Source organism: Ambystoma mexicanum, chromosome 11 (assembly GCF_040938575.1).
Source record: "Ambystoma mexicanum isolate Mex_15411 chromosome 11, UKY_AmexF1_1, whole genome shotgun sequence".
NCBI classification, from domain to species: Eukaryota; Metazoa; Chordata; class Amphibia; order Caudata; family Ambystomatidae; genus Ambystoma; species Ambystoma mexicanum.
The window spans coordinates 1,406,637,763-1,406,660,077 of NC_090934.1; the positions used below are offsets into that span (position 1 = coordinate 1,406,637,763).

The 22,315-nt window shown below is 44.5% G+C and overlaps 1 protein-coding gene across 11 annotated transcripts in view; it reads right to left on the reverse strand.

Moving 5' to 3' along the window:
- MEF2A (myocyte enhancer factor 2A) overlaps positions 1-22,315 on the reverse strand; it is a 674,395-nt gene that overhangs the window by 515,297 nt on the left and 136,783 nt on the right. The window contains exon 1 of one of the 11 annotated variants that reach the window (XM_069625041.1): positions 19,948-20,113. The exons of 9 other annotated variants lie outside the window; for them this stretch is intronic. The gene's annotated coding sequence lies outside the window, so the exon portion shown is untranslated. Of the gene's footprint in view, positions 1-19,947; positions 20,114-22,315 lie in introns of those variants that run through there. One more of the 11 variants, XM_069625047.1, reaches the window with a different exon arrangement.

Genomic DNA, 22,315 nt, shown 5'->3' on the forward strand with positions numbered 1-22,315 from the left:
GAACACAAATGCTACACGAAGCGGGAGGTGGCAGGCATTAAGAACAGCACGGGGTTTTGGTCTAGGCTCCCTTTGGCCATGATGGGGAGGGTGGTGCTGCTCAAGATGGTGGTCCTGCCGAGACTGTTGCACTTCTTTGTGAATATTCCTCATATGCTCCTCAGATGGTTTTTTGGGAAGCTCCACAGCCTATGTAGAGGCTTCATCTGGCACAATACCAGAAACAGGGTGGCTTTATGGAAGTTACAAAACCCAAGTGACAAAGGGGGAATCAATTTACCGATCTTTGAGCTATACTATCTGGCAGGACAGCTGTAGTATGTGACCAGGTGGCTGTCCGAGGAAGAATCCGCTGAGTCCAGGCTTTTGTACAAGGACCCTGCCCCTTATTACCTGAGGGAGGTGGTGTGGCTGCCAAAAACTAAGGTGCAGGGAAGGGCAAGGCTCCTAACACTGGGCTGGGAAATCTGGAACAAAACGTAGCAGCTGGTAGGAATCCCAACCCATGCTCCCCGCAGGTGCCGTTGGTAGCGGTATGCGGGGAGGACCTGCAATTGATAATAGCGATCCGTAAATATTGGGAATTAACGGGACTTGTGACCCTCTGGGATGTATGGCAAGAGGGCGAGGCACTAGACTTCAGTAGGCTGATAAGACACCAGGGGGCATGTAGGCCAACATATTACCCACACTAGAGTCATTAAACAGGTGGTGGACAGATGGTCTGCAGAAGTGCTATCAGAGCAACCTGACATGGTCATCGAGACAATGTATGATATCTCGGAGGGTGGGCATGAAGTGTCTCGTATATTTGAATTACTGATGTCTAGGGTGGGTAAGGAGGTGCTGCAATTGAGACGGGATTGGGAGGAGGAGGTGGGAGAACCCCTGTCAGATGGACTATGGGACAGAGTTCAGAGGTACCACAAGAAGGTGTCTCGCAATGCAAGACTTCAGCAGATACAGCTGTATGTCACCCATAGGGCATATATGACCCGCGGTAGGATTGCCAAGTTTGGGAACCCAGCGGCGCCAAAATGCCCACGGTGTGGGGAGGTGGAAGCGGGGCTAATACACATGTTTTGAGCTTGCCCGGAGGTGGCCAGATTCTGGACTCAGATCAGGCTACGCCTGGCGAATAAAGGGATTGTATTGTAGGTAGAATCAGTATGGGCATGTTTGCTGGGGGTGTTCGCCAGGCCGCGTAACCTGAAGCACGTTAGTAAACTGAGAGACCTGGCCTACATTCTGGCTAAGCAGAGAATCGCAATGTGCTGAAAGGCCGCCCGGCGCCACAGGACAGAGGCATGGTGGGCGGACCTCCTAAAATGGGCGGACGCAGAATCGACAGTTTGGTACAAAGCAATCAGCAGGGGTGGGGAGGAAGAAGTGGGACCCTTGATAGAATGGAGGCAACTGGTGACCACACTGGCAGGCACCCCCGAGGTAGGTCCCAACGAGGTCACTGCGCAGGAGACGTGAGTGCAAAATGAGATACTTTGGCGGGCGGCATGGGAATAGGGGCTCTAGTTAAAGGGGGGGGACCGCAATGTTTGATGTATGACTATATTGCAGTACACCTGAATGAACAGGTCCTCCAAGTTGTAATGTGTGGTGTGTTGATATTAAAAAACAAAAATATTTTTTTTAACAACAAAATAAATAAACATTGTGACAAGTGTGAACCCGGCGGAGGGATATCCACAATGAATAGTTGTTGAAAAAGACATTGAAACTTTTTTGAATTATCTGATTTTGCATGAAAAACCATAGTGAAACCGATAAAGGAAGGCTAACTTTACAAGAAGGATCACAGCCTGATGACGGAGAACCAAGGGGCGAAGAGCAATCGGCCAACGTGAAGGATTACAAAGGAACTTTTGTTTTGTGTATGGTACAGCAGACCTTCCAAGGCAAGAGACTTTGCAGGAAAGAGACTTTGCCCCAGAAGGTCCTGGCAACGTTGAAAGGAACTTTAACCTTGTGCTGGTGAGCCGATGAGTGTGCTGTGCTCAAAGGTCCTGCCTTGTCCCGTGCTAAAAACATAGGGAAGGGAGACCCCAGCCCTACCATCCCAGACTTACCATTGGTGAACACTTCTTTCTTTCTTTCTTTGTGAACATTATCCCACACCATTTTGTAACTTAGCGGTAAGGATTGGCAATCTTTTTATTTTTTTTGCATAGGCCCTTTTTATTTGCCAAGACGCCACTGGGACTGCCTTATTGTTATTTGATGGCTGTAGCTTGCACCCATCTTATATTTAGGTTTAGATTAGGCGTTTTTCCCACTCATACAGTTTAATGAACACCCTTGAACTGTGATCACTTGTATCGGTCTTTACTGTTGCCACCATGAGTTCCTTACATAGTGCACCGAGTAACATATATTTACATAGTCGACTAAAACATAAGTGGTATACTTATATAACTGATAATATCAAGGTTTTAAATATTTCTCCATTCGAGATTCACCCCACTACTATTATCTGTAATAACAGCTGTTTATTTTTTTTTACCCAACATAATGGTACTCAAAACTTGTAGCCAAATATAGTGGACCATGATTACATAGTAAACACAGAAATGTAGCCTGGTATAGTTACTCATTTAGTAACATATAGGTGTATAGTCTACATAGATGGTACTGAGCCATAGTAGTACTTTTAAGAGCTTAGTATAGGAATATTTACTGATTCGTTATATTTATGTATAGACGCTTTAATGTAAAATCAAATACAGCAAAAAATCCAAAGAAGGTGGAAGATTTACATATACTAAAGTTAGACGTACTTGTAGATAAAGCATCGACAGGAAGACAAGAGTAAAAGAAGAGCAACAAACCAGATGCAAAAAAATCTAAAAGGAAGAAAGAGTTTAAGCTGCAAAGGAGGAACCATATCCCAGAATTTCAATGCATAATTTTCTATATACAGAGTCAGAGCCTTGTATTGTACACATTTGATGCTCCCAGTGTCGCATATACTCAACACAACATAAAATATCAAGTAGGGCTCAACATGTGCTACAAGCAGGAACATTTCTTAAACTGGACTACTATATAACAACAAATACATTCCCATCTTCTAGGCTAAATTTCAAATGGTGTTAAGTTTGTATCGACAAGTGCATACAAATGTAGAGTGAAGGCAATCCTCAACTTATCAGTAGAGAGCACATGAGGTGCAGGCAGGCAGCATTGAGGTGAGTGGCATGACTTGTCCAAACGTCTTTTCTTTGGATTGAGGTGTATGGGCACCTAAGAGATGTCAAAGAGATAGAACTATGAAAAGCAGAAGATAATGAGGAACAAAGGAGAAAAGCTGGGAATCCTCAGGATACAAAAATGCTGGAGTAGTATGAATGGAAAACAGAAAATGCCCCAACATTGATCCTTTCGCCACTCCAATAAAACTGGTAAAGAGAAGAGAGATGAGAACAAGAAACAATAGTAGGAATGGTGGGATAGCATTTAAACTAAATAGAGAAGACACCATACACCAAAGGAAGGGATGGTGTTAGGAAGGAGTGTCAACATAGAAGCTTAGTTGGGTTTAGCTATTTGGTTGCATTGTTAGCATCATTGCATAATTCACATGGGACCTAACTGATACATTAACTGAATTGGGGGTAGTTACACAGTCAACATAGCAACAAAATTTGGGTATAGTTCTAATGCATGCATGTTTACATAGCTGGATCTAGCCCAATCTCCATCACCCCTTTCCTGGGCAGACTCCTGGAGAAACTAGCTATCTCTCAGCTTACCTTCCACACTGAATCTGTTGGTTGCCTCCATGACCATCGGTCTGGCTTTAGAGCATCCAGAGGCAATGAAACTGCTCTTCTGAACACCTGTGAAGACCTGCTCTCAAATCTTAACTCTTAACTCTCCTTCTGTCCTCATTCTTCTCGATCTCTCGTCTGCCTTCGAAATGGTAAACAACAACATCCTGATCTCCCTTATCTGTGATACCCTGTGTATCACAGATCTGGCCCTGGCATGGCTTGCCTACTTTCTCTCCAACCATCCTTGCCAGGTGGAACTTTGTTCCTTTCTCTCCTCTACCACTCTCTCTACTTACGGCATCCCCAGGGATCCAACCTATCCCCTTGGTTCTTCAATGCCTACATGGTGCCCTCTGGCCCACAAAATCTCTTCCTTCACCTCTAACTTTCAGTATTATGCAGATGACACGCAGCTCTCCTTCGGGCTACCCTCTGCTTCTTCCTCCTTCCCGACTGTCCGCATTCTTGGTGTGCTGCCAACGATCTCTGCCTCAATGCTAATAAGACAGAGATCATCCTCATTGGGACCCCTGCCTCCGCTTTCCCAATGTCTCACTTGCCAGCCTCCCTTAACCCTGCGCCCCCACCTGCTAGTGAGGCCATTTTCAACTCCACTCTCTCCTCCCATCTCCGACATCTCCAAAAAGTCCCACAGCTGCACCCCTCAGAGGTTTTCTAACTCTTTTCACCTTCCCCCAAAGGCTCACCGTCTCCAGAGCCCTGGTTCTCTCTAGGCTGTACTGCAACAGCCTCTTTATTAATCTACCTTCTTCTACTCTCCATCCGCTACAACTCATGCAGAACAGAACCGCAAGACTTATCTTTGGCCTAAAAGCCCAGGGACCGCATCTCTCTGGTGCTGAAATCCCTCCACTGGCTCCCCGTGGCTGCTGGGATCAGGCTAAAGGCCCTCTGCATAGTCCACAAGCCTTTCTGGGGCAGGGTCTATAATGCTCTCTTCCTAAATACTCTCCTTCTAGAGACCTCTGCTCGCCCTCCTCCATCTCTTTGTAGTAAGCTGTTTTTCCAAGCAGAGATTTGGGGGTAGATGTTTATCCTCTGCAGGTGCCTCCCTCTGGAACAGCCTCCCTGCCTCTCTCCGTCTTGAAACAGAGTTCCTTAAGTCCCGAAAACTCCTCAATACCTTCCTCTTCTCTACCTCTTTCTCTCTCCCTCTCCCCTGCTGGCCTCCTCGATCTCTCTCCGCCTCAGCCCTCCATCTCTCACCTAACTCTATTCAGCTTTTGCTGACTGGTCACGTGGCTCACCTCCAGAGCCCCACAGGTACCAGGCTCCCCCACCAGTATTTGCACTTGCCTCTGGGCCTCTGCACTATGCTCAGCACTACTGCACTCTCAGCATACGTTCCATGAGGGGGGTAACCTCTCTGCACTTAACCCAGGACCCTGCTGGGCTGGGCTGAATTGTTCCCCCTCCCCCTCCCTTGCACTCTGTATATACACACTTGCATGACCTCAATTTACTAGGCCTAGTAGGTTCTGTCTGTACCCCCTCCCTAATCTGGTTGACCCAGAAACACTTCATGCACTTACACTAGGAGAAATGCCGTCAGGCCTAGTACGCTAGTTACTTCTTTATAGATCATTCAGAAAACTTCCAAGCGTAGGAAGGACTACTACATTCCCTTGCTCCCTTCCCGCCTTGAAGCACTTCACTTGCGTATAAGCGCTGTACATAAACAATGAATAAAACATAATTAATATTGCTTCAGTCGGCATAATACATGGATATATTCATATAGTCATCATAGTAACATTGCTTAGAGTTGGAAGAGTAATATACCTGAAACAGTTATTTATAGTTGACAGCGTATGGCTTCGCTAAATAGCTCAACTAGAATTGATGTAAGAACATATTTAAGATAATTAAATAATAGGAATGGGTGCATTAAATAGAAACTGTGACATAGTAAGGATAGCTGTATAGCTAATTTGCAGTTTTTAGGATTACCTAGTTCTTGCAATTGAAACAAGATCCATAAATGTTACTCCCTCCCCACCCATTTGCCAAGATCTGTATCATTGTTTAGTGAATGAGCTGCCAGCTCAAAAGGGGCTGGCAGACGCAGTTAGGTCATTAACTGCATGAACTGATATATCCACATATGCGAAGCAAAAAAAAAGAAATTAAAAAAAAAGACACTGAACTACAGCCTAGAAATGCTATGCTAAAGTTGGTGCATCGATTTTATTTCAATGACGTGTGTTTTGTGTGTGACTAAGCCCTCACCACAGATGTATCTAACAACAACCAAGAGTGGGCGACTTCTACATGTGTAGGCATTAAAAGACCCGCGAGATGCACAGCCAGCCCTGTCTTTTGGACTATCAACACTCTGCATTCACTTTACTTGTACTCCCGCATTTGTAAGTGGAGAAATGGTGGAGAAATAAAACTTCAAGAACTACACAATAGAAAAGGCAGTGACATGAAAAACAGCAAAAAAGTGGCAAGCAATAAGTGCAAACCGAGCAGCACTTTCAGTGGTGTTATGGTGTTGTCCTCAATCCCCCAAATCCAGCCTATATGGCCGAAAGGATTCAAATAGATCATTTTGAAGCAAGAAGTCTAGTGCTCTAATCTCCGACTTTTGATATAAGTGGCCCTTTTCCAGTGATGTCATTTGTGCCTGCGTCACAGGCCGAGCGTTACCGCTGGCCTTCCCCCAGCTGCAGAAAATCTACAATTTCCATCATTAATAGAAAATATGGCAAATATTTCCAATGCTGCATACTTCTGTTTTCCAAGTAGAAGGTAGTCCCGATCATTACTTGCGCTGCTAATTCCTTAAATAGCATTGTGAAGTGGCAATATCTTGAAGGAATCTTTTGGAAGCGATTGTTACCACTCCCTAAGAGTATGCCGATTGTAATTATTTGTTACGAGTTGGGACTTTTCTTTGCAGGGTATTACTGTATGGAAGCGAATCTATAGATAACATATTCGTTGGATACTGTTGTATTGTGCTTGGTATGAACGCAGGTGCTTTGTGATGTAAGAGAGTGTTGGTGTGTCAGAGAGAATGTTATGGTGTGAGTGAGGGAACGTTTGGAGTAAAGGTTGCAGACTATCAGTTGGAGAGCCCCTGCCTGGGTAATGGGAGCCAGTGGTGTTCTCACAGAGTCATCTTGATGTAACTAACTGAAGCTGATTAAAGTAACTTAAATGGAACCTACCAGTCGTGCCGGACGAGCCAGAATTTGATAAGTTTTGCATTCCGCTTATTTGGATCGGCGATAGGAATGCACACAACGTTTCTGCTCCACTGGCTTTGAAGTAAAGAACGCCCCTGTGTAGGAGTGCCATGCCGTGCTAAAACGCAATGCTCAGGAAAGTGCTGAAGCAGGCTTAAGAGTACACGCTGGGCCGTGTGGACATTTGGGAAACAGTAGAACGTATGTATTTATGGTCAGAGGTATGACATTTTTCGTGTTGCCACTATGCTCTATTACTTTGTCAAGTTAAGGGAAAATGTCATGTGAAGCGAATTTGTCAATTGACTTATGAGGGAATCGGAGCTTGTTTGAGAGTCGATATAAATTTGCCTAAAGCCCAGATATGTTTTGGGGGGAAATGCCCAGTAAGAATTCCAGTGGGGATGTGGATGGCGCATATATGTGGTTGCATTAAGTGTGAAAGGATGTTCACAGATTAATTTTGTTATTGCTCTAATTTAACCACTTTTGAGGAATTTAAGCTTTATGTTGCAGGGTGGTGTGATGAAGGCATGGTATCAAACAGTGAAGACAGACACAAGTGATCACAGTTCAAGGGTGTTTATTGAACAACGCCCATCTAATCCCAAATCTAAAAGATGGGAGCAAGCTATGACCATCAAATAATAATGAACGCAATCCTCGTAGAGTCTGGTCAAAATAAAATGGCCTATACCAATAAACCTATTGCCAATCCTTTCTTCTAAATACAAATAGTGTGGGAAATAATGTTGTGCAAAAGAAAAGTGTTCAAGACATGACATGTCAGGATAGTTGAGCGGTTAGCTTCCGTTCTCTACGTTTTCCACACGGGGCAAGGCAGCACACTCTAGCTTAGCACATACTCAGACTTTTAGCACAAGGATGCAGTTCAAAATCTCAGTATCAGGACCTTCAGTGCCAAAGTCTCTTTGCCATTCAAAATCTCAGAGGGCCTGATGCGCCAAACAAACATTCAAAGTTTTTCTTTTCAGGATCCTCCTATGCACGACTTCTAGCATGATTCAGTGTTCACCTCTGGTCCTCCTCCTTCGCCGGGCTCAAACCAAATTAACATTTTTCAAACTTTCTTTACTATACCAAAACTCAAGACTTTCGACTGTGTGCAGGATTTTGTTTTAACCGTCGCAGCACGACTGCGATTCGCAATTCTTAGCTGGACACCTTACAGAGGCCTTCGATTGAGCACCCACGCGGTGCCAGACCACTCTGTCAAAGGTATGGTATCAAAGTCTCTTCAAGGTTCAACCACTTACTAGCAGTTTAACTTTACTTGCGTCTTTTATCACACGCGTTTCAACAATGTTCATTCCAGCCCTCGCTATACAATGTTGCTGCTTGCAACCTGGCTTCAAAACAGACCGGTCTTGTATCGGTCTCCCCAACTCATCGGCTGTGTTGATTTCACTGGCACTACTTCGTTCTTGGAGCCAAGGACGGTACCATGGTGGATGCTGCTTCTCGCCACCTTGATTAGTGAAGCAGGAGGGCCCCACGGTATCTCGACACAAAATACAGGGTTCTTTGGCCTGGTTTCATGGTCTTATTTTTTCTAATCTTGAGGGTTCTTGGTGATGTAAGAGTGTGTTGGTGTGTCAGAGAGAATGTTATGGTGTGAGTGATGGAATGCTTGGAGTAAAGGTTCCAGACTGTCAATTTGGAGTCCCTGCCTGGGTGTGGGAGCCAGTGGTGTTCTCACAGAGGCATCTTGATGTAACTTACTGAAGCTTATTAAAAGTAACTTTCTGGAACCTACCCGTTGTGCCTGAGGATCCTGCTTTATTTCAGCTACCTTGCATTCCAGTTTTGACACAATTAAAATAGTAATGTAAAGGGCTGTGGTCAGTGATCGTGTTGACCAATCCCATTAAAGCTAAAGCCAAACTCTGGATAGCAAATTGGCTGTGTACTATGGCAGATTGTAATAAATATAAAGAGTATACAAACCGATAAAAGCAAAAGCTCTTAATGTGTTACCAAAGTATTTAGGGAATTTTCTGTGTTTAAACCTTTGGAATACATTTCTAAGAATAAAGTTTAATGTGATTCCTACTCGATATGTCATAGCAATTTGTTCGAAAAAGACCCCCACTATGATGCAAACTGTAGGTCTTGTCATTTAGCGTGAGAAACATTGATCCATATGTTAGAAGATTGTACATCCTTGAAGGGGCAAAGAAGCAGTTCATTTGATAAATTGAAAGTAGAATAGATTCTGTTGGCTCGAAAGAAATGGTTGGAGATTGTATCAAGTGGTTGATATACCTCATTAACTATAGGGACGGTGAAATAAGTCATCATTGAATATAATGCGATTTTTGTGAAGTATTTTATGAAAGAAATTAGTCAATTGTAATCTTTTATATTGTTCATTTTAGTCGTCTTTTATATTAATTGGTTATGTGATTTCTTGTATTTTCTGAGAGTTGATTTTAACCAATGTAATGTCTTCTTAATGTTGAATTTAGTATGTGTAAACTTGGGTAAAAGTTCCGAATTGAACTATAAACCTAAATAAAATAAATTTAAACAAAATAAATCTACTTTGGAAACAAAGATTAATAGAAAAGAAGCTAGCTTCAACCCTTGCCAATATTGCTGAAAAAGGGTAAGGAGACCAGTTTTGTCCCAAATCAACCACCCACTGATGAGCCGCTCCTACTGCCTTTGGCAAATGTACTCACCATCGTTTTTGTTAAAAGCCATCCCATCTGAATGCAACACATTAACGGAGAATGGACACAAACTCTTTTGGAAGGGCATGCACGAGTATAAAGTTATGTTAAGTGATATTTATGAACGGTACCTCTTCAACTTACACGTTCTCAGGGAACGAAGGACTGTCTGGTCACGGGGGAACTGGTCTGTGACAAGGAGGTCATGGTATAGGTTTGGTTGTATTGGTTTGGCACAAGTGAAGGGGATGTACAGCCATTCCAAGTATCCTACCTGGTTTATTAATTAAATGATAAAGCAGCATCAGGGAGAGCTTAGTTGGTGTTCTAAGAAGCGATTGTTGTGTGTAAGAGTCTAGAGGGCTGGCACAGTCTAGTTCTGTATGGTAAGTGAGGGTATCAGAAAGCACTCAGCATGTGGCTGCCTGTCCATGGCTTGGGGGATGTGGTGTAAGAGTAACTGGGCCATTTCACATTAGCAATCTGGAAGAGAGAATTATAGCATACAAAAATGGTTTAAATCAAGTTACACATACTCAAGGGTTATGAGGGAATTGAGATAACATTCTCGTCTCGCCTCTTGCTGGCTCACACAGATCCATTCCTGCTCTCACTTTCCACTCACCGTTACACCTCCAACCACTCACAACTCTTGTCTCAGTGGAATGTAATGGATGACAAACCTATGAATACCTTATTTATGTATGCATTTGTAGAAGGACACTGAACCCATAGGCATCAAGGTGCTGGTTATAGACAGTGGTTATGACAGCCATGGCTATGGATTAGACCGTTCAAACAGTTGGTGGTGTTGCGGTGAACTGCAACGTCATATGGTGTTTCCTGAAGGTCCAGTAAGATTGCTCAGCTCTTAGCGACACAGGGAGGGCATTCCAATTCTTGGCAGCCATAACAGTGAAGCTGATTCCTCCCGATCTTTCTCCTGAAGCTAGGGATGGGCAATTGATGGGAGTACGGGGTGTGGGTAGATGTGGTAGCATGAGCTTTAGTTAATTTTTTTAAGCGATTTCTCGAGGCAGAGTTATGGTAACATTTGTGCGTGATGGCTAGAGTCTTAAAGATTAGCTGCCCGCGAACAGGAAGCCAGTGCGCACTTCTTCTAGCTGCTGAAATGTGCTCCTGCTTGGGTATATTTAGTGCAGCTCTGAATGCGTTATTTAGGATGATTTGTAGTTTCTTGGAAGTCCCTGAGAAAAGGGCATTACACTAATCTACTCGTGATCCCATCTTGCGAAGGTAAGGCGGCTCTCAGCTGTGGTGAGGTGTTGGCACAAAATGTGATGGTCTACAAGGTCAAAAGCAGCCGATAGGTCTAGTAGGAGTAGGGCTGGCTACGTTATAGAAATGCAGGTGCTCTAATGTGAGCAAATTCAATCCAAAACATAAAAATACCATATTAAATTTCCATTTTTGAAGACATTTTGCTAAAAAAAGATTTTCTATTTCCAAGACTCATTGTGATCTTGGAGGAAAACCATTAGTGAAACAGCTCAATCCATTTAGCAGTGCAGTGTGCACCAAGTTCCAGTGACTGTTCAAAACTATAGGGTTTTAAGGAAAAATAAAACGCTCACTGGAACCCAATACGCCGAACAAAATCCCTCACGTCAATCTGCCGCCACACTAAGAATTTTTCAAATGATACAGTCTGCCAGGAGGAGGGGAGGCCAGGTGGAAATTATATTGCTCCTGAAGGCACAGGTTCCCCAGCGAGTCACAGATGCTCCCAAACACTGCACAGGGATTTGGAGATACTGCTCTGACTCATTTCATAACTGGTCCACTTGAAGACAACAACGCAACAACCTGTGTGCACCAAAACGTACAACTGCTAAATCAGTAGTACATTCATTAAGTATAGGACATGTACACCGTACAAAAGAATGTCAGAAATTCAGTTCAACATATAAAAAACATTTAATTCATCAATTAGACGGCTCAAACTCATTATGTAAACAAAGCCCCTCTAGTATTCGCACCCTTTCAGGGTATGATAAATACAAACAAACTACAACAATATAGAATACAATCTAAAAATAGCAAACTCTGAATTCCACACCACAATTCATCAACTCTCATTCATACAAAAAGTGCTTAGTGCAAACATTTCATGTGGTCTAATTGTAATCATGTAATATATCAGTCTCATCTAGATGGCCTTGGTGATGCACTGTTCTAATTATGATTCACAAATAGGGATCACTACATTATTCTGTACAATTTATAACAAATACAAACATAATAATTCCAATATCAACCCATTTCAAGAAAAGACTGAGGGGTTCTGTGTTCAATAAACGTAGACTGTGAGAAACCTGAAGGTACTCTCATATCTACTCCTCCCGGATCTTCTGTTCAGGTGGCTAGGGAAGGGCCATCGCTTTTGGATCCCAACCCTGGTGGTGGACAGGAAATGGAGGATCACCTGGGTGGAGGGTTTGGGGGCGGGGGGTTTGGAGAGAGCATACCTGAATGTGAGACATGGTATCCCCCCTTTCCTGATATTGACCTAACCTCCCCTCCATTATCCTTTATGGGATATTTACAATCTCATCCCATCCTCCTATAGAGTTTTCCCTGAGGTACTGAGAAGAGGCAACCAAGAGCAGTGCAGATTTCCTATTACAACACTGCTCTAGTACTGGGACAAAGAAGAGTGTTCTGAAAGCATGTGGCAGTGAAGATCAGGCATGTCACACTAATAGACTTAAGGAGGGTCAGGTAATTGAGGATACCTCATTACACATGCATCCTGTTAGTAACAAAGGAAAGTATAAAAGGTGGAACCCAGAAGCACATAGGTAGTGGAGGTGCAGTCGCAGAAGGAATTGGCATGCTGACGAGCGAGTAGTCGAGACGCCGACATGGCGAAGATCCCTCGAGTCTTGTTGAGGTGACTGTGTGGGACTGGGAGCCCCTATGACGGAAGGCGTGTAGCAGGTGCCGCCAGGGAGCAGAGGTGAAGTCGCTCTTGAAGGCCGGCATGTGCTGAACGGAGTACCCGGCAAACTGACAAGTTGGTTTTCCCCGCTCGGGGAGAAGCCGCCCAACGGAGCTACATAGGCCCGGGAAAGTGTCAGGAGACACTAGGAGGGCCAGAGTGCTCCAAGGGAACTTGGAATTGTTAACGGTTTCACGAAAGTAGTGAAAACTACATTTATTGAATACCGAACTGCATGAAAGGGGCTGCTTAAGCTCACACAAGTGAAAACTACCTTTATTCAATATCCAACTGCATACAAGGTGTCATTCCAGCTTGTACTACTTAAAAGTTACATTTTGTGAAAGCTTAACAGAATGAAAGGTGCTAACCTGATGAATGTAACACAACATTACATTTCCTGAATCTGGAGCGGCAGGAAAGTTGTAGTGAAACCAAGTAAATGTTACATTTATGAAATACTGAATGAAGAGACAGCGGTTACTTTGATAGACTATGAAGTGCTAAAGACTGAATGAACATTCAAAGACAATCCGGTATATCAAGTAACCCAATACCAGAAAAACAAGTTCAGAGTAACAAAGGCTTTGGGGAAACGTGTGGTTGCATCACCTGTGATGGATGGGCCGTGTGGTCCGACAACTGCACCTAGACCAGGAAGTTTCCTAATACTGACATTATCAATATCAAGAGTCAAATTACAGACAAAGCATGTGGTTACTGGTTGTGTGACCTGTAATGGGTGGTCCATGAGGTCTGACAACTGTGCCTAAACAAGAAACCACTAAACATTGCAAAAACAAAAAAGAAGTGTGCATGTCTGGTGATGCTAACCAAAGGACGGGTCAACCGGACCAGCTATTTTCGTGTGAATTTGTGAACAGAGGAAGCAAGTCAACTGTTCAGTGTTAATCTTGGGAAGGCGACCCTGAGAACCAAAGGACTGGAGAGGGTTTACCTTGGTGGACGGAGTACCAAGATCACAATGTTATATGAATTTGGTTATATTTGATCTTGGGGAAGGGAAACCAAAGACCTTCTTTTGATTCGAACTGCGATACCTGTGAATCTGCCGAAGGTAACTTCAGAGCTTGATCAAACCCCCTTGAAATGAAGTTACATTGGAACTGTATTGAAGATAAACACTTATATTTGGTTGAGAACATTTCCCCACTAGATTTTGTTGTAGTAACTGTAAGGACAAGCATAGGTTTTGACACGGAAACCTTTGATTTGGAGTTGTGGACACATAATTTCCTTAGATTTCTTTAGGCAGGGCAAATCCCACCATAGTATGGGGTTAGTTAGGCATTACATCATCTTGATCATTAATAAGGCCAATAAGTCTTTGTTTAGAAATATATATCTCTGTTGTCTGTCTCATCTCTCTTGATACCATGCCTGTCGCACAACACACAGATACAGCATAACAGGTTAAAAGGGTATTATGTGATTGTGGCAGGTCACACTGGTTGCTTTATTTACATTGTAACCAAAGATCAATTCCTTAATCTTCAAACTAGTGCATTGACCTTTCTGAGTAGAAGGCTTGAGGACTCCTCTGTTGGAGGCACAAACATGGAGTTACAGTAAGATCTCCAAACCATCCAGAGACATGCGCTCCACATCAGTACTTGCAATGGTCAATTGGTATGTGTTCACAGATGCCGGGTTAATGGCACGGTGCAAAACCCCTAACTCCATGGGCAATTCAAATTAGTTTAAAAATAATGAAAAGAATGATACCCTTCATCGCCACAGACATGACACTTATTTTTTTTACTCTGTGTGGTTTGGGTGATGCTACAATGTTTTCGCTGTGATCCATATTTTCTCCTGGTTTCCAGAACGCAGCTACAAAGTAAATCAGACCAACTCTGGTAATTTTGAAATAGACATTCTATTATTCTGGGTCTCAGTCGAGTTAACCGGATGGGATCCTGCCTGTTGGTAAGCAGCAGTAATATGAATATGTGTAAAGACTCTAGGAACAGTGCTAGTAGTACAGCATCTAGCCTCTTTGAAGCATCTGTGGTAGTTAGTCATTTTTTAAACAGCCTGGTGAGCAAAAGCAACAGAGCTGGCTCCCCAGCAGATTCCCTGCCCACCAGACGTCTCCAAGACTATGCTCACCCAAAAAACACCTGCAGAATATTACCTAAATCTCTTCAACCACTCACTAGCAACAGGAACCATACCACAAGCCTTCATATCAGCGTTCATCAAGTCACTCCTTAAAGATCCATCGGGAAACATGAAAGACCTAACCAACTACCGACCAATCTCAAACATCCCATACCCGGCCAAACTACTAGAAAGCTACATTTACCAACAACTATTGGAACATGTACAAAACAATTGGATACTCGACCAGGCACAAATAGGCTTCAGACCCATGAGAGGAACGGAAACTGCACTACTAACCATATGGTAAAATCTAAAGACCAACACAAACTCCAACGCCAATTCAGCATTAAAACTACCCGATCTGTCAGCAGCCGTTGACACAGTCAACGACGACTCATCAAAAGTATGGAAAGTGCTGGAATCAGCAACACAGCTCTCCGCTGGCTAAAACACTTCTTGGCAGCAAGAACAGAAACAACTTGGATAGCACTATTCAAGTCAGCACCTCGCAAAACATGTGGAGTCCCACAAGGCTCATCGCCATCACCAATACACAATGACTGACCCGATTAACACAGAAAGCAAGTCAACTGTTCAGTATTAATCTTGGGAAAGGGACCCTGAGAACCAAAGGACTGGAGAGGGTTTACCTTGGTGGACGGAGTACCAAGATCACAATGTCATATGAATTTGGTTATATTTGAACTTGGGGAACGGAAACCCAAGACCTTCTTTTGATTCGAACTATGATACCTGTGAATCTGAAGAAGGTAACTTCAGAACTTGATCAAACCTCCATGAAATGAAGTTACAATGGAACTGTATTGAACATAAACACTTATATTTGGTTGAGAACATTTCCCCACTAGATTTTGTTGTAGTTGTAAGGACCAAGCATAGGTTTTGACACAGAAACTTTTGATTTGGAGTTGTGGACACATACTTCCTGTAGATTTCTTTAGGCAGGGCAAATCCCACCATAGTATGAGGTTAGTTAGGTGTTCCATCATCCTGATCATTTATAAGGCTTTGTTTAGAAATATATCTCTGTGGTCTGAACTACTATCATATTGGGAAGATCTAAAGACCAACACAAACTCCAACGCCAATTCAGCATTAAAACTACCCGATCTGTCAGCAGCCATCGACTGTCAACATCGACTCATCAAAAGAATGGAAAGTACTGGAATCAGCAACACAGCTGTCCTCTGGCTAAAACACTTCTTGGCAGCAAGAACAGAAACAACTTGAATAGCACTATTCAAGTCAGCACCTTCGCAAAACATGTGCAGTCCCACAGGGCTCATCGCCATCATCAATACACCATGACTGACCCGATTAACCTAATTAAAAAATGTTTTTTAAAAACACTGCCTCACCTGCTACAGCTATGCAGAGGACAATGTAATCATCTTAAAAAAAATAAAATCAATGCCAGCGACGAACGGAACCTGACACTGACTAACTGCCTCACTGAATTAAACCAGTGCGTGAGCACCAACAGCCTTAAACTCAACCCGGACAAAACAGAAATCATGATCACACCGAATGACCCGTTGAATAACCACCACATCCCATGGCCTACCGACCTGGGATACCCACCGGAACCATCCAAAGTGTCAAAAATCTCAGAATCCTAATGGACACCAAATTAACACTAAAGCCACAAGTCAACACAGTAGTTATGAAATGCTACTTCCACTTACACACAATCAAGAGGATACTCCCCTTCCCACACAGGACACTTGCTGTCATCGCTCTCGTCATGTCAAGAATAGACTACGCCAACAGCATCTATCTTGGAATGCCAGAATGCCTCATGAGAAAACAACGAATACAGAGCGCAGCAGCAAGATCACTCCTCAGGCTCACTAAGTGGGAACACATCACACCAGCGCTAAGAACACTACATTGGTTACCGGTCAAAAAACAAATCATCTTCAAAACACTCAGCATAACACACAGAGCAATCCACGGCCAAGGAACTGAATCCATACAGGGAAAAATCTCCATTTACAATCCAACATGAACACCAGGGTGCAGCAACGACATTCGCCTCGAACCGAAAAATTTGCAAACCAGAAATTCTGGGAATTGGCATTCTCCTGTATAGCCGAGAAACTTTGGAACTCACTCTCAAATGAAATACGGACAACAGAATACCATTTAAAATTCAGGAAACTGTGAAAAACAGCTCTTTAACTTACCAGGCTAAAGAGTGAACACCGGAAAAAGAAAAACTGACAAACAGAACACAATAAGAAAATGCGAAACCGGATCAGCCAAAGACACAGAACACTCAACCCCAAACGCGTTAGAACAAGATTAACCCAACGAATCAACAATGCACAGAAAAAAGACCCAGAAGACCCCTTACTAACTGTACTAAAAGCTGACTAAGACTATGCATACCCACCACCCAACATTAAAGAAACAAGACACATACAGCCGCCACAAAACAAAAACACTGCAAGCACTACCTACTATCCACAACACCAAAGATCCACATAAAACACCCACATACAACACCCACCAAACACCACACAATGTCGACCTACTAAAAACATACCAGCACACAGTGACCAGCTTTTTCCAAACTGAAGCTACCAACAGCACATCGTAGCTCTTTTGCGCTTTTCCCTCTTAATCCACTACCTAACCAATCCCAATCCTCTTTCTTTTCAGATCCGCCTGGGCACTTGGAGTCCATGAAAATGGCAGAGGTGCGCTGTATAAATCACAATAAGAGAACATTTTGTTGTCACATGCTTCAGGGAGCAGAATATCTGCATAGGAGTTTCAAATGGGAATACTTAACATTCCATTCCTAAACTGTAGGTCTCTTTGTCATCAACTAGCCTCTCTAGGTTGGCACGCCCTTTGGGGTTGACATTCCGTTATACAAGTTGCAATTCTCAAATTATGAGGGGGGAAAAGAACATCAATTTCGCAAAGTTATGCGGGAGTGGCCAATATCCAGTGCTCCTACCCTTTTAATCATAGAATATAAGTTCACCTTTTTTAATTTCTAAAATTACTCTGACTGGGTGTTCTGGTGTGGCTGTAGAACCCGCCATAGACTGTTGTCCACTAATCAGTCAATATGTAAGGTAGAAAATTGCGGCTATGTTGGGTTCCTTGCACCCAACCCTTTTGTTAAAGCACAAATTCCATCACGTGAAATGTATGCATATTTTATTAGCTTTGAATCAAGATAATTTTCATTTTGTTTAGATGGTGCCAATATACTCCATTTGGAGGCACGTGCAATTAATTTGCCCTTACTCAGCCTTTTCAAGGCATGGTTACAGTTAGACTGGGTATGATACAATGGTATGTGTGTGAATCAATTAGTACACTCCTGCACACATTTCACACATAATGCATACATTCAGTAATCCAACATTTCGGTTTTGCTACATCATAATACACATGCATAGACTTTTCATACATAGACATAGATTCTAGTCTCAGCAACGGAGATCTAATGGATGAGCTTCTAAGACTATCAAGTAGGGTCTGTACTTTTCTTCCAGCATTTATCAACTTATAATCTTCCTAAAGGTGCTCCTTAGTTCTGCTTCCGCATTGATCCCAGTTTTTTAAATGTTTGCGGCAAATCTCTAGTTCTTCTCAGATTCTCCTGGTTTATTGGGAGTGGCTCATCGTGACTAGATGCCACCATCCTGAAAGAAGACAGCATTAACCAAGATTCATGGAGTCCATATAAGACCCATCCCAATGGGGAACAATTGGAAGCATTACTAAGAGGACAACCTAAGCACACACCTTACTGATAATTGAAGATCTGTTATGCAAAGGATCATCTGATCTAGTCAGGGGGAGACATTCCTAATAAACCATCAGAATCCCAGAATAACTAAAGATTTGCTGCAAATATTTGTAAAACTGGGTTCAATGCGAAAGCAGAACTAAGAAGCACCCCTTTGGAATTAACGTGGGGGTAGAACATGACCCCCAAACACAAAACGCAGACTGATGCTCCCCTCCGGTCACAACCCCCTAGAGTGCTGCGCTTTTATGCTGCAAGTCAATGGACCGCCCCACTCTACCCTTGAGAAAGTACACAGAGAAACTGCAGCCGGTCGGCGTTCCCGGGTCCGCTAGAGCCGGCTGCTTTAGAAAGTCTGGTTAATGGATGAACACCGTAGGGTGGCAGGACGGCGAGCATCGCGGGGAGGGCGGGCGTGGCTCTGTTTACACGACGAGGGAGTGTCCAGCGCGAAATCAAGGCTTCTGAGCTGCGGCCCATCCCCTTCTATCGAGCACACATCTCAAGCATTAAGTAAGGAGGGGGATCCGTGTATGGAGGCTGATAAAACATAAGCTGCAACAGCCACGCCGAGCCCAGACAGAACAGCCCTAATCGTAATCATGTGCCAAATGAAGCCCGCGTAGGAGCAGGCGAGTCCAGCAGCTGGCAAAGGGCCTACTGTCTAGCCTGTGGCTGTTCCTCGCGTTTGAAGCAATGCTGCCGCTCTTGCACAAACCTTGATGAACAATCACAAACGGTATACTCTTTAAATGATGCGGACTAGCAGTGATAAAAGAATATGAAAACACGACGTCAGTGGCATTACGGGCCGAGTGGGGGCGCGCTCAGCTTCTCAACAGGCTAAGGATGCACAAGGACAGCTGAGGCAGCTGGGGTAAAGCTCAAGTCCCGGAGGCCTCTCAAGGTGCCGCCGGTAGCAGGTGTCTAAGCAGATGGGTCCAGAGAGTAAGCTGTCACTCGGAGATTCACAAGCGCCGCCTTCTAATCCCGGAATCCCCAACTATACATCAGCGCGGGCATTCCCGTACCCACAGCAACCGGGAGCAGCCAGAAATAGGCTACACCGTTCCGCAGGCCAAAGCAAGCAGCACAGAGCTGCGTGGGGCGAGACAGCTCGGTGGGTTGATGCGCTACTCGCGATTGCGCTCAGCCTTGCACAAGCTAAAACGAGAGCCGGCTAGCGTGCTAATAACAGATGAATCGTGCCACCATCACGCAACAGAGTAGCAGAGGTTTCTGCGTGGATTATTAGTTACATCTGTCATCACAGCACTCCCTTACCTCGGGGTGCTGCGTTATAATCTACTACACCCAGAGCCGCCATCACAACCATCGCGACTCAGAAGCAAGACACTGCACATACCCCTGAGGTCAAGCGCTCTGTCCCAGAGCAGCGAGGGTCCGTCTCCTGGTGCCAGAGCCCAACTGCTGCGCATCCATCAAGGCCCGGGCCCTGCATGCGACAGCACCGGTGGCCAGGGGGGTCTCGATGCCCGGCTGCCTGCCTTCCCCCGGCCCTCTGAGCAGCTTTGGCAGCTGAGCCCACGAGTGCTGACGGCTGGCTGCTGACAGCTGAGACTCGGGCTGGCTCTTCAGTTTCACCGACATCAGCAAAGCCGAGCCGTGCCGGCCCTTCGAGTCGCCTAGCTGCCTGCCCTTGGTGCTTCTTGGCTAGCAAATAAAATCATGTATGTGACGAAATGTAGATGGGAAGCAGAGAGTTGGGGGCAGATGATCTCCTCAGCTGGAACAGCCTCCCTGCCTCTCTCAAACTAGAACAGAACGACCTCCGGTTCGGAAGCAACTCAAGCCCTTCCTTTTCGCTTCCGCTTTCTCTCTTCCTCTCCCCTGCTGATGCACCTGACTGCTCCGTGAACTTGTCACACTTGGAACTCGGGCACAGACTCCAGCCTGTCCAGTTGCCCTTGCACAGGCTCCCCCACACCTAAGGGTCTGTATCTGCAATCCTAAATTCGCTCTCTCTGCACTTATGAGCCACCCGCTGGCTGCACTTGTGAGTTAACTACACTTCCCCCTTCACCTTCCCTCTGGCACTTATCTCCTTCCCTCTTTGCCGCACTTGCGTGATCTGAATGACACAAGGCCTATAAGATGGTTGTCTTTGTCCTCCCTTTGTTTCCTCTCCCTTCCCTTGTCGCGCCTAGAAACACGTGTGTACAGGCGCGTTATAAATGCCACATCATATCAAGGGAAACGACCTCGAGATGCAGGTCATTGCGCCTCAGGAACCCACTATTGTCACCACCGAAATTAGCAGGTCACGGGCTTCGTAGCAGGACTCTTTGATAGCTTTGCTCTCCATGGAGAGTGTGGGGTCCCTACTGGGGCACTCCGGGACCACCGCTGGTCCACAGACGCCCAAGGCCAGGAACAGCACACCAGCCTCCCTGGAGCTCTGGCAGGCCACATTAGAGCTTTTCCCACCATACTGTCCCTCAGTGTCCATGCACTCCACGGTAGGGTTGCTATACTACCATCTGGCAATGCTGCCAGGCTTGTGCAATCTTCAATGCAGTTATGAAACATTGGAAGGTATAATAGCTTAGGGCTAGGTCGCTCTTCTACACGTCACGGATTTGACTCCATGCAAGCAGTGCTTGAAGTCGGGTGAGCAATGGAATGGGGGGTGAGGGGAGAGGCAGGCCATCATTTGGGGCATGGCTTAAGTGATGGGCATGGCCTGTGAACTGATGGGCATGGCCAACACAGCACAAGTATTAAAAGGAGCACTACAACAACCATGTTAAGGGCACAACCAAGTGTGCACAGTAGCCCTGGTCTGCCCGCCATGCCGGATTTACACTACTGGAGCCCGGAATACCGAATATTTTAAATAATCCCAGCAAAGTGTGTTTACTATTCTAGACCACAATCTCAGTTTGTTGCCCAGACTGCTCCACCCCATACCATCACATTACGCAGAAATTGAGCAAAAATGAGTTGGACCCGCGGCACCATTGTGGACTGGTCTCGTGCTGCTTGGGGGTGCCTTCCTGATTGTGAAAGCGATCCTTCCCCTTTCCATTCAAACCAGGGGCGGCTACAAAAAAAAGCAAAAATCACAAATCAGTAGAACAGAAAGATCTACAGCAACCCTGGCCAACAGTTCGTAATATGCAGTACTGTAACTTACACCCAGGCCAGGAGGAATGGTGTCCACCCTCTGAAAAATATGATTGGATGCCGCCCACCCACATGTGCCCTCGACTTGTGCCCTGAACATCAGCACAAGGCCAGAACCAAGGAAAACAACCTCCCCAGTCTCATGGCCAGCAACCCATAATTCCACATTCCTGGGCCTGGTAAATCACCATGACCCGCTTGCCCTCTCCTTTCTCCTCCTCACCCCAAGGGTTGGCTTCCCAACAATGCGTTTCATAGAGAAACCTCGAAAAGTACCAAATCAAATTAAAATAAAATACTCAGACAAATATGTAAATACTGAAATTTGAGAAGAAAAATAATGATTGTGTCGTTTCGACCCCATCTTGAACAGGGAGACTACAAATACCATACTGCAATTCATTGGCAGCTAAAAGAAATACACTGTTTTGTAAATGTACTTTCAAGACTCCCAGCAAAAAATAACATGTGAAAAGCAGGATCTAAGTGGGACCTTTTTTGAGAACATATATAAATCCTGCATACGCGCAACGGCCATTATTTTTTTAATTTTTTTTTTTTTTTTCCATTTAGTTTGTACAAACTTT